The sequence below is a fragment of the Lissotriton helveticus genome, chromosome 7 (assembly GCF_964261635.1).
Source record: "Lissotriton helveticus chromosome 7, aLisHel1.1, whole genome shotgun sequence".
NCBI classification, from domain to species: domain Eukaryota; kingdom Metazoa; phylum Chordata; class Amphibia; order Caudata; family Salamandridae; genus Lissotriton; species Lissotriton helveticus.
In genome coordinates, this window is record NC_136068.1 from 687412070 (window position 1) to 687427962 (window position 15893).

Consider the following 15893-nt stretch of genomic DNA (forward strand, 5'->3'; position numbering starts at 1 on the left):
TCCTGGAGGTATTCAAACAGTTTTATGAAGAGCTATACAGGGCAGACGAAAACCTAGCGGCGGATGGAGGGGCGGAACTACTCAGCAAGCTCACCCTTCTGACTCTAACATCAGAACAGAGAGAAACATTAGGAGGAGACATCACAGAGGCAGAGATAGAAACCGCGATCACAGCGCTCAAAATCAACAAGGCGCCAGGGCCCGATGGATACACGGCACTGTTCTACAAGAAATTCCTAGGACAGCTAAAACCCACCCTGGTTGAGGTCTTCACCCATTGCATCCACGCAGGGCGAATGACAGTCTCCATGACCGAGGCAAACATCATTGTGATCCCCAAAGAAGGCAAAGACCCTCAATATTCTTCAATCAATGGGGGTGGGGAGAAGGAAATCTCTGATCCATCCAGTTTCCTTTGGTTCAAATCTATCAATCAGTAGGGGGATGGATCACTTGTCCTGCCAACCTGGATTCTTCAGGTATTCGGTACGTCCCTTGTAAAAAACCCTCATGCACTCGAGAAGGAGTCGTAAATAGCGGTATATCTTGATTCTCCGCTATGGTACTCGAGTGTCTGCATAATCACAGGGTTGTTTTGTATGCAGCCTCCACCAGGAGGTAGTCATCCAAGGTTATGTGCAGTAGTGTCCAGTGATTAGTGGAAGTGGTGAGGTTAAAAGTAACTCGGACAGCCGGAAAGTAAATTTATTGTTCCGGATTCGAGTTAATAAATGATGAAAATTTCATTGGTATGCGTTCAGAGAGTTACTAGGGTTCTCTACGCTACCTATTTTCAAGGTCTAAAAGGTCGACATGTTTCAGCCCTTATTTGTCAAAATGATCATTGGGCTTTCTTCAGGACCGGGGTGTAAGGGTGAGAAGGCGACGTATTAATCCCTTCTTGTTAGAGTCAATTTTTGTGCCCATAAAAAATGTGTGTCACCTTGGGGAAGGGTTAAGGGACTTATTTTGCAAACATTTTATAATCAACTGCCAGCTCTGTGCTGGAAGTGAATTAACTACATCGCCATGCATCGCTTTGCCATTGTCCTGTCTAGAGTAAACACATACCCAAGCCCTACCTTTTGTAAAACCTAGTCGTTTTCAATCTATTGTCATAATCACAACTTATTCAATCGTTTCTTTTTTCTTAGTTACGAGTTTAATTATGAACAATCAACCCTCATTTTTTAGATGAAGTTTCTCGTAAATCACAAAGTATTCAAAATATATTTCATGAGATTCTTAAGAAAGTTTTCATATACCCATACTCAGCATTATTTAATATGCATTTTATTCTGTTTTACTTTCACTCATTTGCTTTTACTAGCGACTACTCATCTGTACTTATGTTAAAAAAGCAGTGCATTTTAAATGTTACCCAGAGTCTGAAAACTTTCTTAAGAATCTCATGAAATATATTTTGAATACTTTGTGAGACAAAAGAAACGATTGAATAAGTTATGATTATGACAATAGATTGAAAACGACTAGGTTTTACAAAAGGTAGGGCTTGGGTATGTGGTTACTCTAGACAGGACAATGGCAAAGCGATACATGGCGATGTAGTTAATTCACTTCCAGCACAGAGCTAGCAGTTGATTTTAAAATGTTTGCAAAATAAGTCCCTTAACCCTTCCCCAAGGTGACACACATTTTTTATTTTTTATAGGCACAAAAATTGACTCTAACAAGAAGGGATTAATACGTCGCCTTCTCACCCTTACACCCCGGTCCTGAAGAAAGCCCAATGATCATTTTGACAAATAAGGGCTGAAACATGTCGACCTTTTAGACCTTGAAAATCGGTAGCGTAGAGAACCCTAGTAACTCTCTGAACGCATACCAATGACATTTTCATCATTTATTAACTCGAATCCGGAACAATAAATTTACTTTCCGGCTGTCCGAGTTATTTTTAACCTCACCACTTCCACTAATCACTGGACACTACTGCACATAACCTTGGATGACTACCTCCTGGTGGAGGCTGCATACAAAACAACCCTGTGATTATGCAGACACTCGAGTACCATAGCGGAGAATCAAGATATACCGCTATTTACGACTCCTTCTCGAGTGCATGAGGGTTTTTTACCAAGGGACGTACCGAATACCTGAAGAATCCAGGTTGGCAAGACAAGTGATCCATCCCCCTACTGATTGATAGAAAAGACCCTCAATACCCTCAGAGCTATCGACCGATATCGCTCATCAACGTAGACTGCAAAATCTACGCTAAAATTCTAGCAAACAGACTAAATGGGCTCCTGCCTCACCTCATACATAACTCACAAGTAGGCTACCTCAAAAACAGACTTTCACAAGACAACACCAGACTCCTATGCCACCTCATCAACGAGACAACACACAGCGCAGATCAGGCAGTCATGATAGCACTAGATGCAGAGAAGGCATTCGACAGAGTCTCCTGGCCCTTCCTAGAACGGGGCTTGGAGAAATTTGGCTTAGGCACCAAATACAAGGATATGGTGATGGCTCTGTACAATCGACCTAAAGCCAAGGTGGTCGTGAACGGGGGCTCGTCGGAAACACTAACACTAGGAAGGGGAACCAGGCAGGGTTGCCCGCTATCTCCCGCCCTCTTCCTGCTGGCACTGGAACCACTGCTGGCAATGATAAGGAACAACCCAGACATAAGGGGAATCCGAATTAATGACAAGACAGTGAAACTAGCAGCGTACGCGAATGATGTACTGATAACGACAAAAGAACCAACAACCTCTATAGCAGCACTAATGGAAACCATAGACGAATACGCACACGCCTCAGGCTACAAACTAAACAGAGACAAATCAGAGTGCAAGCCCATAAATGTCCACACAACAAAAGCAGTCCTAGGTCTCTCTGGCCTAGCCTGGCAAACCAAACCCCTTAAGTACCTAGGCATCCTCTTCAGCAGAGACCTGAAAACGACCTTAGAACACAACGAGGAGGCCACCCTTAAGAAAGTGAAGGAGAGGCTTGAATCGTGGTCCCCCAAATTCATAAGCTGGTGGGGCAGAGTAGAGACCATTAAGATGATGGTAACACCAGTGATCAACTACACTCTAAGCATGCTCCCACTAATAACCACAGACGACTTTCACAAAAAACTTGACAAAATGATAAACAAATTCTTATGGAAGGGAAAGAGACCCAGGATTAGCCTACAGAAACTGCGACTAAACAAGGACATAGGCGGACTAAACATCACGAATTTCAAAATATTCCAAACTGCCTGCCTAGCAAAACAAGGAATCTTCTGGATTACCCAGACACAAGACTACGAGCCGGTATGGCTAGAACTAGAAAGGGATATCCTAGAAGGAATGAACCCCACAGCCATGCTCACAGCGAACAAACACCCGGCAGCGAACAACCCCATCATCAAATACACTAGACAAGCACTGCTAAGATTTGACAAGCAGATGGGACAAAGCGTCAAAGGCACCAAGTGGGAGTCAATCTGGCTTAATACCAGGTTACAATACAGAGGGCGAACGCTGAGTGACTTGGTCTGGAGCAGGAAAGGGATTACACACCCCGCACAACTAGAAAAGAACAACATCCCACTTACATTCCACACCCTCAAACAGGCACACGACCTCCCAGACATAGACCTATACACGTTCCTTAAAATCAAGACAGCCATAACGAAGGCGAACCTCACGCAAGAAACGCCCACCATCATACAATACATGAGCAACCTCAACAAGATCGGACACCAGACATCGCACATATACAAACTTCTCCGCCCTAAAACGTCTAACCTAAATGCCAAAACATTGGGATTCTGGGAAACACTGTATAACAGACACCTTAGTGAAGACGAGAAGAAGACACTATGGGGTTCAGCCACAAAAAACAAGATAACACCGCAGCTGGCACTGACCAAATTCTGGCTCCTGCACAGGGCCTTCTGGACCCCAGCTAGACTAGCAGATATGGGCATCAGGGAAGCCGATACATGCTGGAACTGCCACAGAACACAAGGGGACTTACAACACCTCATCTTCGATTGCCCCAAAATGAAAACATTCTGGGACAAAGTGAGGGATCTCATAAACACAGTAATAGGCAGGAACATACAACCAGGGTTTATAGGACTAGCAACAGCATTCATGGCACCAGACCTAGGAAGGAGGGAAGACAGAGACCTGGTAGACCTGCTACTAACCGCGGCGGTTAAAACCATCCTAACTAACTGGAAGAATACAGCCAAGGCCACATTCAGAAGCTGGGTCAACTGGGTAAGCTTCCTTAGAGGAGCCGACAACATCACAGGGAGGTTTTCGCCCAACCACACAGCAAAGAATGGGATGTGGGCAGCCTTAGACGCACATCTCGGGTCACACAAAACCCCATAGGCGCACGGCCAAACAGGTCCCACCTACAGGCACGGCTGACGGCAGACATTAAGCTGCGGAGGAACCCCCCCCCCTTCTTTTGCCCTTCTACTCTTTTCTCTCACTTTCCCCTCTTCTATCCACTGAGGTCGTAACAGAACACCTCCAACATAGCATATGCAAATTAAGCCTATTGTAACCAGAAGGCGCCGAGAACAACGGCAACACCTCTGCGATACTCTCTGTACTGTATCTTAAAATTTCTTAATAAAATCTTTTGAAATAAAAAAAAAAAATGTCGTCCGAGCTGCCTTGCACATTAGCTTATACTTTTTCTATCTAAGTTCTTGATGTTTCCATTTCTGGCATTTTGCTTCCGCACAGTCTCAGAAACTTTACTGCTCTGCAGTTCAATTGTGGATCGCTAGGTGCAAAGCATGCCAACAGGGATTGCCTCCTTGTTCGAATCCCTCGTCGATTAAACAATTGTTTCGACAATTTCTTTCGTTCTTTGAGGAGCTCTTTACAGGAGCATAGTAAATGCAGAAGGTCTTCCTGGGCTGTTCCACATAATCGGCACACAGAGCCTGCTTCATTGCGTAGCCAAGTGGGAGATGCTGGGCGCAGGGGAGCAGACCAAATCTATATTTCATAAATGCAATTTTTATATTTTTGTCATATCCCAGATTGAAATAAGCTTGAGCACCCGGCTTCCTGTATGTATTCAAAGTCATCCATCCATGGGCTCTCTGTGAAAGTGCGGCCTTATCCTCCAGCCATGACAGTAGTTTCACTGTCTTCCACATTATTCGGATATGGCAGCGCTACTCTCCTCACAATGCTGGCACAATTTCTGGCCTCCTAGCACCCAACAAACACCTTTGCACTAGACTTTATAGTTGTTTGCTTGAGTCCAGCATAGGTTTTGTACTAGAAGGGAACCTTTCCAGTACAATATACTATGCCCACACGTACATTTAAACGTTTCCTACTTTGTATGTGTTGCTGTACAGTACAGCACACAGGTGAAGTTATAAAAGTTAGGAAAAAAGAAAAATGTTCTTCTTTGTGCATCCTTCAAGGAGGCATACTTTTTTGGCACAATGTCTGGTCTACAAAGTAGATGCTGCTTTGCGTCAAAGACCAAAGTTGGGTGCATGGAACCACCCATCTACCATCCATGGGCACGCCCTTTGATGCAAATACTGCAAAGTATTTTACAGTGTAAATAAAATGTTTGCACTGGAAAGTAATTCTAAATCAACACTTTTCTCCAGACAGCATTACTTTTTGGACTTTGCAACGATGCAAAGTGTTGCTAACCTTGCCCCAAACATTTATGCATTAAAAACATTTAAAAAACAGTTGCGGCAGGCATGCCTTGCCGGTGGGGGGCCGGGGGTGGGGGGGTCACGTGGGGGAGGTGAGTCACTTTGAGTGTTGCACAGAGCGGGGGGTGTTGGTATAATTAATTTTAAAAACATTTTTTAACCTGCCATATTGCCGGCCGGGTCCCGTGTGCTCTCGGCTCAAGCTCCTGGAACAGGATGCAGGGAGCCTCCCCCCCCCCCTCCCCTCCACTAAGCCAATCACAACGGTTCAGTGGAGTGTTGTGATTGGTCAGGATGCCGCCAACCCAGGGGCTTATTGGGAGGCCATGTTCTCCATGAAGGCTGCATTGCAGCCTGCAAGGAGAACTATAGAGTGTGCATGACTGGTTTGGGCGATCCAGGAGGGCCGACCAAATAGTCATTGCACCCTCAGGAGTGGGCACACCACTCCTCCCCTGCAAAGTGCAGTCCCGCCCGCCCTACAATTTTATGTTTCTCCTTCTCAAAGTGAGACGACGCTCCTCCGCCTTAGTGGAGGGGCCGCTCCTGTAAAAATCCAGTGTAAAAAACGTCAAAATGCGAAATGTGGACCTGTCCCTGTAGTTCATTGAGCCCTCCAAATATGGTGTTTGGTTCAATCCGAATTTGCCATCACAGAGGGGAGCAGTACGGTGCATGGCACACGCGCACACACACACACACACACACACACACAGACCCGCACGCGAAAAAGAAATGTTTGCTCGGGGTTGAAGTTCGGTCCAATGCATGCGGATATATCCCACCATGAGGTGTGGGCAATCCCTAAAATAATCTCTTGAATGATTGAGATGAGCAACATAATCAAACTCTTTATAAATAAACGTGTGAAAGTCGAACCGTGCACGCAGGAGTTACAGAGACATTGTGTGGAAAATTCCATTAGGCTAGCGGATAGATAAGTATCATAACACCCCCAGAGATGCTCTGAGAACTATATTTACACCATGATGGCTGCAAATTAAATTATTTGCTATTTGCGTTGCCCCGGAGTACACAGGCGGCTCGGGATTGAGACGTAAAGCATCCAGACGCGCCAGGGCTGGCGGACGAGCCTACATTTACTGCAGAGGGGGGGAATTCATTAGCAGTCGTAGCTCCAGCCCTGAAGAGGTCCATTAAAGGCCACGGGTATCCGAGGAGAAGAAGGGAGTGGAAGTTTGGGGGGGAAATGGACGCCGAGTTCAAAGTTGTGCTTAGAAGAGGGGCGAGTTTTCCTGAATATATTATTGACAAGATCTATGTAGATCTAAACATCACACACATTTATAGACTGTAAGAACTTTTCATATTTTGAAAATCATGACTTTAACATAGAGTCAATTGATGCAAAAAACAAATCTTATTTATAAACAGTGGAAGAAATAGATGGCAAGTTTCAGGCTGTGTTTCGGCAGGTTTGTTGGGGATGTGGTGTACAAGATACAGTATGATGCCTGCCTCTGTGTATATTCTAAATGTTAATTCTTCATAAGATGACAACTCTTATAAAATGTATAAGGGTTCAAAGTAAAAAAAATATGCTAGTTAATGGATATATAAAATAATGGTGATCTTACTCCACTTCAGAAAAGCTGGTCAATTTGATCTAGAAAAATTGTGGCAATTAATGAAGAATTCTGCATAAAATCTGTGAAACAAAATTGGAAGAAGTCATAAACCTCATATTTCGGAGTTCTTGGGCCATGTGAATGAATAGGTCAAGTATGGCCCTGTATACACGGCAGTTCCTAGTTAGAAGGCTACTGCTCTATTACCTTTGATGAAGCAAAGCTTCGCATATTTGCGGCTTGCCGAAGTCATGAACCTCGTTTATGTGTAACAAGGTAATAAGTGTACGTCTTACTAACATTTATATTAAGTTTGAGTAAAGTTTATGAAGCTTGCCTATGTGTATTTCTAATGCATTTAATCCGTGTACTTAAAACATGGCCGCCGCTTGTATTTAGTTACTGCGCATGCGTCAGCCACACTCACGTGTCCTGACGCGTCTGCAGAAGTGGAGGGAAATTTATGCGCATGCGTAATACATAGCTGTGCCCATCATGTGGTACTGCTCGTGCCACTGCTCTTGTGCCTGTATCCATGTAGCTAACATTTAGACTGCATAAGTATATGTTATGATGATAAGTTGAAAGTACAACCCTGTGATGTGATTTCATAACGTTATTTCTATGTATTAATTTGTTCTCGCTTACTTTTCATGTACCGCGGGGAATGGGGGTCCGAACTGATTGGGAGCCATATTGACGGTCTCTTCTGCGCATGCCCAGAGAATACTGAAAGGTGGCAACTTTGGACAGTGGAACTCAGCCAGCTGGCAGCCACAGTCAAGATGTGCCTGGGAAAGCCACCTCTGCGCTACGAGAACGGAGAATGTTGCTCCTCGTGTGTTACAATGTTAATTGTCACTCGTATTTCTGCACAGTTTCTCATGGGAACCCCAATCTCGCTAGGCGGTACCCAAATATGTAAAGTGGGCATACAAATCTTGTATTCTGATTGGTGTGTTACCCAAATCCTACCTTAGGACCAATCCAAATTGAGGGATTCTGACACTTTGCAACATTGGGGGGTGGTACACCGTCCCAAAAGAGTATATCTACCCTGGGTTCACCTAGGGAATTGTCCGACTTGTCTGGTTTAGCTGACCTGTCACTGACCCATCATACTCAATAGGTGACTGAAGATACAGAGAGCTGCGGAGCACTCTGTCCGAATTTGACCATAGACTAAGGTTCTACTGAATCTTAAAGTGCTGGCGAAGCACTTTGCTGGGAGTTCGCTGACCCAATCGGGGTTTTGATCGATAGCTGCGGAGAGGGTGGAGCGCAGGCGTTGCTTCCAAACTGCGGGTGCGGTCCTGTCCTGAGCGGTCCTGTCCTGAGGGTTTGCTGTCCTGTCCTGAGGTCCTGTCCTGATTCCTAATCTGAGGGTATCCTGTCCTGTCCGGGGTGTCCATTCTGCACCTGCTGTCCTTGAGGGGTATCCTTCCTTGAGGGTTTCCTGTCCTTAACTGACCCGTGGCCAGGGTTTGGTTTCCACACCAGTCTAGGTAAATACTGCTCTAAGTTCTTTAAAACTTGCACCTTTCTATATTTCTACCTTTTGCTACAATAAAGTGACACCTTTGCATATGTTGATTTTTCCATGCTTTTGCCGCAAACTATTGAAATGTAAAGTCATTTGCATATTTTCATGATATGTTCCCATGTCACCCTACCTTTTAGAGATTATATTTTGCATTGCAGTTTGTCATTTTCTGATATGGTCTAGAACCTCCTTACCTAGGCTGTTTAAAGGTCCTTTCACTTTAAGTTTAGCGTGTTACTCTTTATAGGCCCTCCTATAGTTACCCATGCATAGTCTGTCCATGCTTAAACATTTCTAGTATTTTTCCCATTTGCATTCCATATTGCATTTGAATGGTTACCCTGTCGTTATTTCTCTATAGCTATATAATTTACATTATCTTGGTTATTGATTGCCTCATTCTTGTGTATCTGATGATAGAAGATAACGAATTTTAGATAAACATTTTAAAACTTCCAGTTGTCCGTGGTCATTTAAACAATATTGAATGTCATTTTTGAAAATTGCATTTGCTGCCTTTCCTTTTACAGCTAGGCCCCTGATCCATTGAAGTCATAGGTACCCGTGTCGGTGGATGGTAAGTCGGGTACACTGAGTCATAACAAGTAGGGAACACACACAATTGGTAGCAGCCCGTGAAGTCGCCCTGTCAATGAATAGTGTGAATTGAAAGTATATGGGCCCTGAAGCCGGAAACGGCGGAATCATTGGCTGGGTGACCTCGCGCGCTCTATCAGTTTTCTGGTAGCAGAGGATGGTTAGGGACTAGCTAAAAGTTAGGTAGAACTAGTTAGACTAGTTAAGTCGGAAGCTGCTAGTATATTAATGCTGCTAGAAGAGCGGCTGTTCTAAGAGAGCTGATCATTCTCTTGTGAATACGCTGCTTTGGAATTCATGAATTGTTGTATTGCCATTATTCTTGTTCTTATATTGTTATATGTATTAATCCATGCGTTTGTCAACCGTTTAGTTTTGTGTTGTCCGAACTCCCCGGGGAATTGAAAGGGCAAGTGGTAAATAGAATCCATTGTCCTGAGGTCACAGGCTTAAAGGAAAGTTAGGTGCAGGTTAGGATAACCGGGAAGCACTAACTAGGGTTTTCTGAATACATGTGTGAATAAATGTCAGTAACGAGGTTCATTGGCAAAATTCCCATAGTGGCGTAACCTAGTAAGGGTCACATCGGAAGAGTAGCAGGTTCCTCGGAGCTTGGGTGAAAGCAGAGGGGTCCGCTGGGAAACCTTAAACTCGGAATATATCCCGGAAAGAAGTGGATGAGTTTAGGGGAATAACAGGTTCACTGATGCTAGAGTGAAGGGTAGGCGGAAGAGATCTGCCCGCAGCGCGTGAAAAGTAAATGGAAGTAGTTTACTTGCAGTAAAAGAAATCTTTCTGTCTAGACACTTGAGCACTGTGGCGAATGTGTATTCGTTGTTAAATAACCAAGCACTGAGCACTTTAGAAAGAAAGAAAGTTTCCGTTACCTTGTGAAGGGAGGGAGTCAGTCGCGAAGCGTCTCTGACGTCACTCCGTGCCGCGCTGGGATTGGTAGAAGCAGCGGGCGGGTAGCGGGGCTGGAATTGTAAAGGAGGGGTGAAGCGCCGAGGAGTGGGAACTGTCTCACGAAGGGGCCGCGCACCCATTGGTCGAAACTATTTGAACGCGTGCACCTCATTGGTCGCACCGAATTGCAAGGCGCGTTCTGATTGGAGGTAGCTTTGTAAACAGAGTTAAGCGTAGAAATCGTATGTGGCACTCGTATTGTCCAGAGACTAGACCCGATTCGAGAAACCAAGGGTTTGAAAGGGATCAGTGGAAAGCCAATAGATACGATATTATGTACGGAGGAAAGAGAAAGATGTCCCTTGTAAGTAGGGTAAAGAATTATTTCAAAACGGACAAACCGATTAAATCTAGAGAAGGCGTTATTGTCCCGCCACCGAATACTCCCGCCTCATTCATGATGTTTGATCGAGGGTACAATACCTGTGTGTGGTTGGAGAATTGGGTAAAGTACACAAAAGATGACGGAGTATTGGCTTTTCCGTTAGACGGTACTTTCAATGGCAGGATTTTATTTAATTTGAGAACCCGCATGAATGAATTGCATCCCAGACCGAGACTAACGCAGTATGAGGCATTAGAGGAATGGGAGATTGAGGCTTTTGAAAGAGAGAAACCCCGTATGGACAAAGGTCTGACCAAGTGGTACCCCAGGCTGAAACAAGAGACCAGGGATAAGAGGATGAAACAGTGGAGGCAGAGCATGATTGTTGAAGGTCTGTTTCCCATGATGCCGGCATGTCATAACCCTGCAGCGGGTGAGAAAAGTACCGAAAAGTGTAAGCATTGGGGAGCCCCTGGGGAGTCAGATGATGAATTATTAGATGACATTTTTACGAGAAGTCCGCCACCTTATAATGAGGGAGCCCGACCTTCCAGTACAGGAGAAGTTGCCCAACGTCCATCTATTAAGGAGGAGGACAGATCCCTATGTAGGGGGGGAGGGGGCCAGGTATTGCCCTATTTTGGGAAGCCCGAGCCCCCGGAGGTACGAAATATATATCCCAGTATGTCCGGGATCCCGGAGGAAAAATATTCCCGTGAAAAGCTCTTTTACCCCAGACCTCTTTATGAAAACGAAGAGAAGCCATTAAGTTCAGGAGTGCCCTTTTTGCAGCCTCCATATGGGGAGGAGCGCAGGTCATTTGGGACAGGAACTTTGTTCCCGAAGCCAAATTATGGTGGGGGACCAAGTGAGACGCATCCTACTGCCCCGAGTTTTACGCCTCAACTGACCCCACAGATGATACCTGACCGAACTTTAGGAAGAGTATTAGATGAAAGGGAGCAAGAGGCCATAGCTAGGCAGAGGTCAGAAATAATTTTGAAAATTTCCCAGTTAAATACCAGTCCTGAAGCTTTGACTATTCCGGTAACAATCGGACCCGTGGTTCCGTTGTACGGGAATAGTCAAGGAAGTCTAAACCCTCCGGTTATGAACCCAGTGATGGCCCCGCCAAGGCAAGAGCCCCTATTGATAGACGATCAGTCCAGTGAGTGCGAGTCCGAAGTTGTATTCTTGGACCTGCCAAACAAACAAACAGGGAAGGGAGTGCAGAAAAGGCATAATCCTTTTGATACAAAAGAAATTAAATTAGAATCAGCAACGGGTACCAGGAGTGTCTCTTTGGTAACGCCGGAAGAAATTGAAAATTGGAGTCGTGAGTTAGAAAAACAGGCTCCGCAAACGAAACCTTTAGACCTCTACAAACTGAGAGTAGAAATAGAGGAATTAATGGCAGGAAATGTGGGGTTAGACAGACTGAATACCTATTCTGAAGAAGAGTTGCTGTTTATGTGTAAAAGTCTTACCCGGAGTACTAGGGTGCTCCATGAAAAACTGACAGACACCGCAGCTAGTATGGGAATAGATATATCCAGATCAAAGCCCTTGCAGAAACCATACCGAGCTGAGTTCTCAGACAAGGATTTAGAGAATTTGAATGTGTCAGGAAGAAAGTTGCAGATTAAAGAGTTGCTTGCAGTGTTGCAAAAATGGGGAGACGTGGAAAAATGGAAAACGAGGTGGGCACATAAGAAAGAGGAGGCCCGATCCAGACAAGCAACCCCTGAGTTCCCTTTGAGAGAAGTAGACAAGCCCGAAACTTTATGCCCCATGTGCGAAGTACCCGGTGGGAGGTATGTGCACGTTCCATGGTCCAGACAGGATATTGCGTCCTTTACAAACGATTTCCCGAAACTGCGTGAGAAGCCAGTTGAATGGTACCGGCAAGTAGAAAGGTTTGTAAAGGTGCAAAAATGCCTGTGGAAAGACCTGGATGGGTTTTTCGACATTGTGGTCCCGGTCGATCTATGGACCGAGTGTAAAATAGCCATAGCCTGGCCTAGTGAGGAATACCCGAGAGATGAGAAAACAGGGGAACCATCGAAAGAAGTAATGAGAAAATATGAGCAAGTAATTCAGCATCTGAAACTAAAAGTGCCAGCTAAGGAAACTGATTGGACCAGGATAGATAGAACAACGCAGGAAAGAGAGGAGACAGTGCACTCCTATTATGAAAGGCTGTTACAGGTGTTTAAAACATACAGTGGTATAGATAACATCGAGATGAAGGACATGACGCACTTCATTTACAGGTTTGTAAACGGTTTAAGACCTGAAATTTGTCAGTGGATAAAAGATAACAAGATCTGTTGGCACTCCAAAAAGGTAGACGAGGTCCTGCGGTACGCAAAGTACTGCGAGGACGAAATGGCAGAAAAGAAAAAGGCTCTCAAGGAGAAAGTGATGTGGGCTCAGGTGAAGCTCGCAGAACAGCAGGAAAAGCAGTTGAGTAACATGGTCAAAAATGCTAAGAACGAAGGCCCTGGGGGAGGGGGAGGGGGCAAGCCCCGGCCCAAAATGAGCAGGGAAGAGGCTATGAAGAAATTTCCCTGCCATCAGTGCGGCGAAATTGGGCACTGGCGTAACGAGTGTCCTTACTTGCCCGAAGATAACCCTAAAACTCCTGATTTAACTCCACAGACGCAGAAAGAGAGACCGAGAAAGACTCAACCACAGGTAAAAACAGTGCAGGTGCCCCGAGCACCAAAGCAAGTATACAGGGGAAAGCAGGCAGAGGGAGATGAGATAGAAGTATGGGAAAGCAATGAGAACAGAAATGCAGCAACTTCGCAGTATCTTTTGAATGATACCTTCCTTTGTGATGACCAGTACTGACGGGGCCTGAGAGGGGAGGACGAGGAGTGTGTACTTGGCGCCTCCTTGCCGGTAGACCAGTCCGGACCATACATTGAAGGAAAGGTTGACGGAAATGATGTCACCTTTCTGTTGGACACTGGCGCTACCCGTTCTACTGTGAGAACAGTGGACGTTCCAAACCTACCCCTCTCGGGAGAAGCCATCCAAGTAGTGGGTGTATCTAATCAATTGATTAGTACTCCTGTTACCAAGCCCATGGAGATCTCAATTGGAAACTTTAAGGAAATGCATAGATTTGTCGTTTGTGACACCAGTCCGGTAAACTTGCTGGGACGTGATTTGCTGTGCAAAATGAACTGTACCATCTTTTGCACACCAAAGGGTGTTGAAATTCAGACCCCAGATGAAGACGGCATTTATAAATTAATGTTAGTCCGCCCTGACTCGGAAATTAAACGAATGACCATGCAGGATTTACCCCAAGAACTCCAAGAAGCAGTGAAGCCAGAGGTGTGGGACTTTACTGGGAAAGATGTAGGGTTAATGAAAAATGTGGACCCCATACAGATAGCAATAAAGGACAATGCAGTATACCCTAATACTAAACCCTACAGAATGAATGCAGAAGTGAAAGCTGGTGTCGCTGTGGAAATACAGAAATTGCTAGAAGGAAACGTCATACAGGAAGTAATGAGTAGCCCATGTAACTCTCCGATTATGGGCATCAAGAAACCTAGTGGCAAGTACAGAGTAGTACAGGATCTACGAAAAGTCAACAAAATAGTAGTTCCCTGTTGCCCTATTGTCCCGAACCCAGCAGTGATTCTGTATCAGATTCCCTGGGATGCTGAGTGGTTCACTGTGATAGACTTGTGTCATGCCTTCTTTTCCATTCCTTTGCATCCAGATAGCAAATTTATTTTCTCATTTGCCTTCGAAGGTCACGTGTATTGCTGGAACCGGGTCCCTCAAGGGTATACAGAGAGCCCCTCTATCTTTAATCAGATCTTGAAAAAATGTTTGGAAACTTTGGTCTTACCTGGGAACTCTGTCTTAGTGCAATACATAGACGACCTCTTGGTGGCGTCTAAAAGTCATAAGGATTGTGTGATTGACACCATTGCCTTGCTGAATCACTTGTGTGAAAAGGGACATAAAGTGTCCCATGACAAATTACAGTTCTGTGCAAAATCGGTGAAATATCTGGGGCACCAGATAGAGAAAGGTGTCAGAAAAGTGACATCGGAAAGAGTGAGGATAATTCAAAAGATGCAGTTGCCCCGTACTCAAAAAGAGATCAGAATGTTCCTGGGTGTACTAGGATACTGCAGGCAGTGGATTCTGGGATTTGCAGTCCTAGCCAGGTCTTTGATAAAAATGACCAAGAGAGGAATGCCAGATATTGTAGAATGGGATGATGAAAGCCTAATGGCCTTCACCAAACTGAAAAATTGTCTGTGCACAGCCCCTGCATTGGGAATGCCAGACTATTCCAAAGAATTTGCCCTATTCTGTGACACTCGCGAAAATTGCGCGTTGTCTGTCCTAACTCAAGAACATGGCACAACCAGAAGGCCTGTGGCATATTTCTCTGCCACCTTGGATCCAGTGGCTGCTGGATTACCAGGTTGTCTGAAAGCAGTCGCTGCTACCTGTGCCAGCTTAGAACAGAGTGAGTCAATTGTCATGGGACATCCGGTAACTGTGTATGTTCCGCATGGAGTGGTAATTTTATTGACCAGAACAAAAACTCAGTATCTCACCCCTAGTCGGCTGACTAAATACGAGAGGATTCTTGTGGGTGCTGCAAATGTAAACATTGTTAGGTGCAGTATTCTGAACCCAGCCACCTTACTCCCCGACCCAAAGGACATGGAAGGGGGGGTGGATGATGAACATGATTGTATTGATCTAACAGAATTCAATACCAAGCCACGCCCAGACATAAAAGAAACGCCATTGCCTGTGCATGATAAAGAACTGTTTGTAGATGGTTCATGTCTAAGGCATGAACTAGGAGGCCTGAGTGCTGCCTATGCAGTAGTGTCCCTAGAGAAAATTGAAGAAGCAGGTTATCTATATCACATCAAGTCTGCACAAGTAGCCGAATTGATTGCTATGATAAAAGCTTGCCAAATTGGGAAGAACCTACGCATAACAGTGTATACTGACAGTCAGTACTGTTATGGGGTCGTGCATGACTTTGGCCAATTGTGGCTACAGAGGGAGTTCCTGACTTCATCAGGTACCCCTATTCGCAATGGAAAGGTGGTTCAGGACCTTTTAGAGGCAATCCAGTTACCAAAGGAACTGGCAGTGGTAAAATGTGCTGCTCATAAGAAGAGCATGGACAAG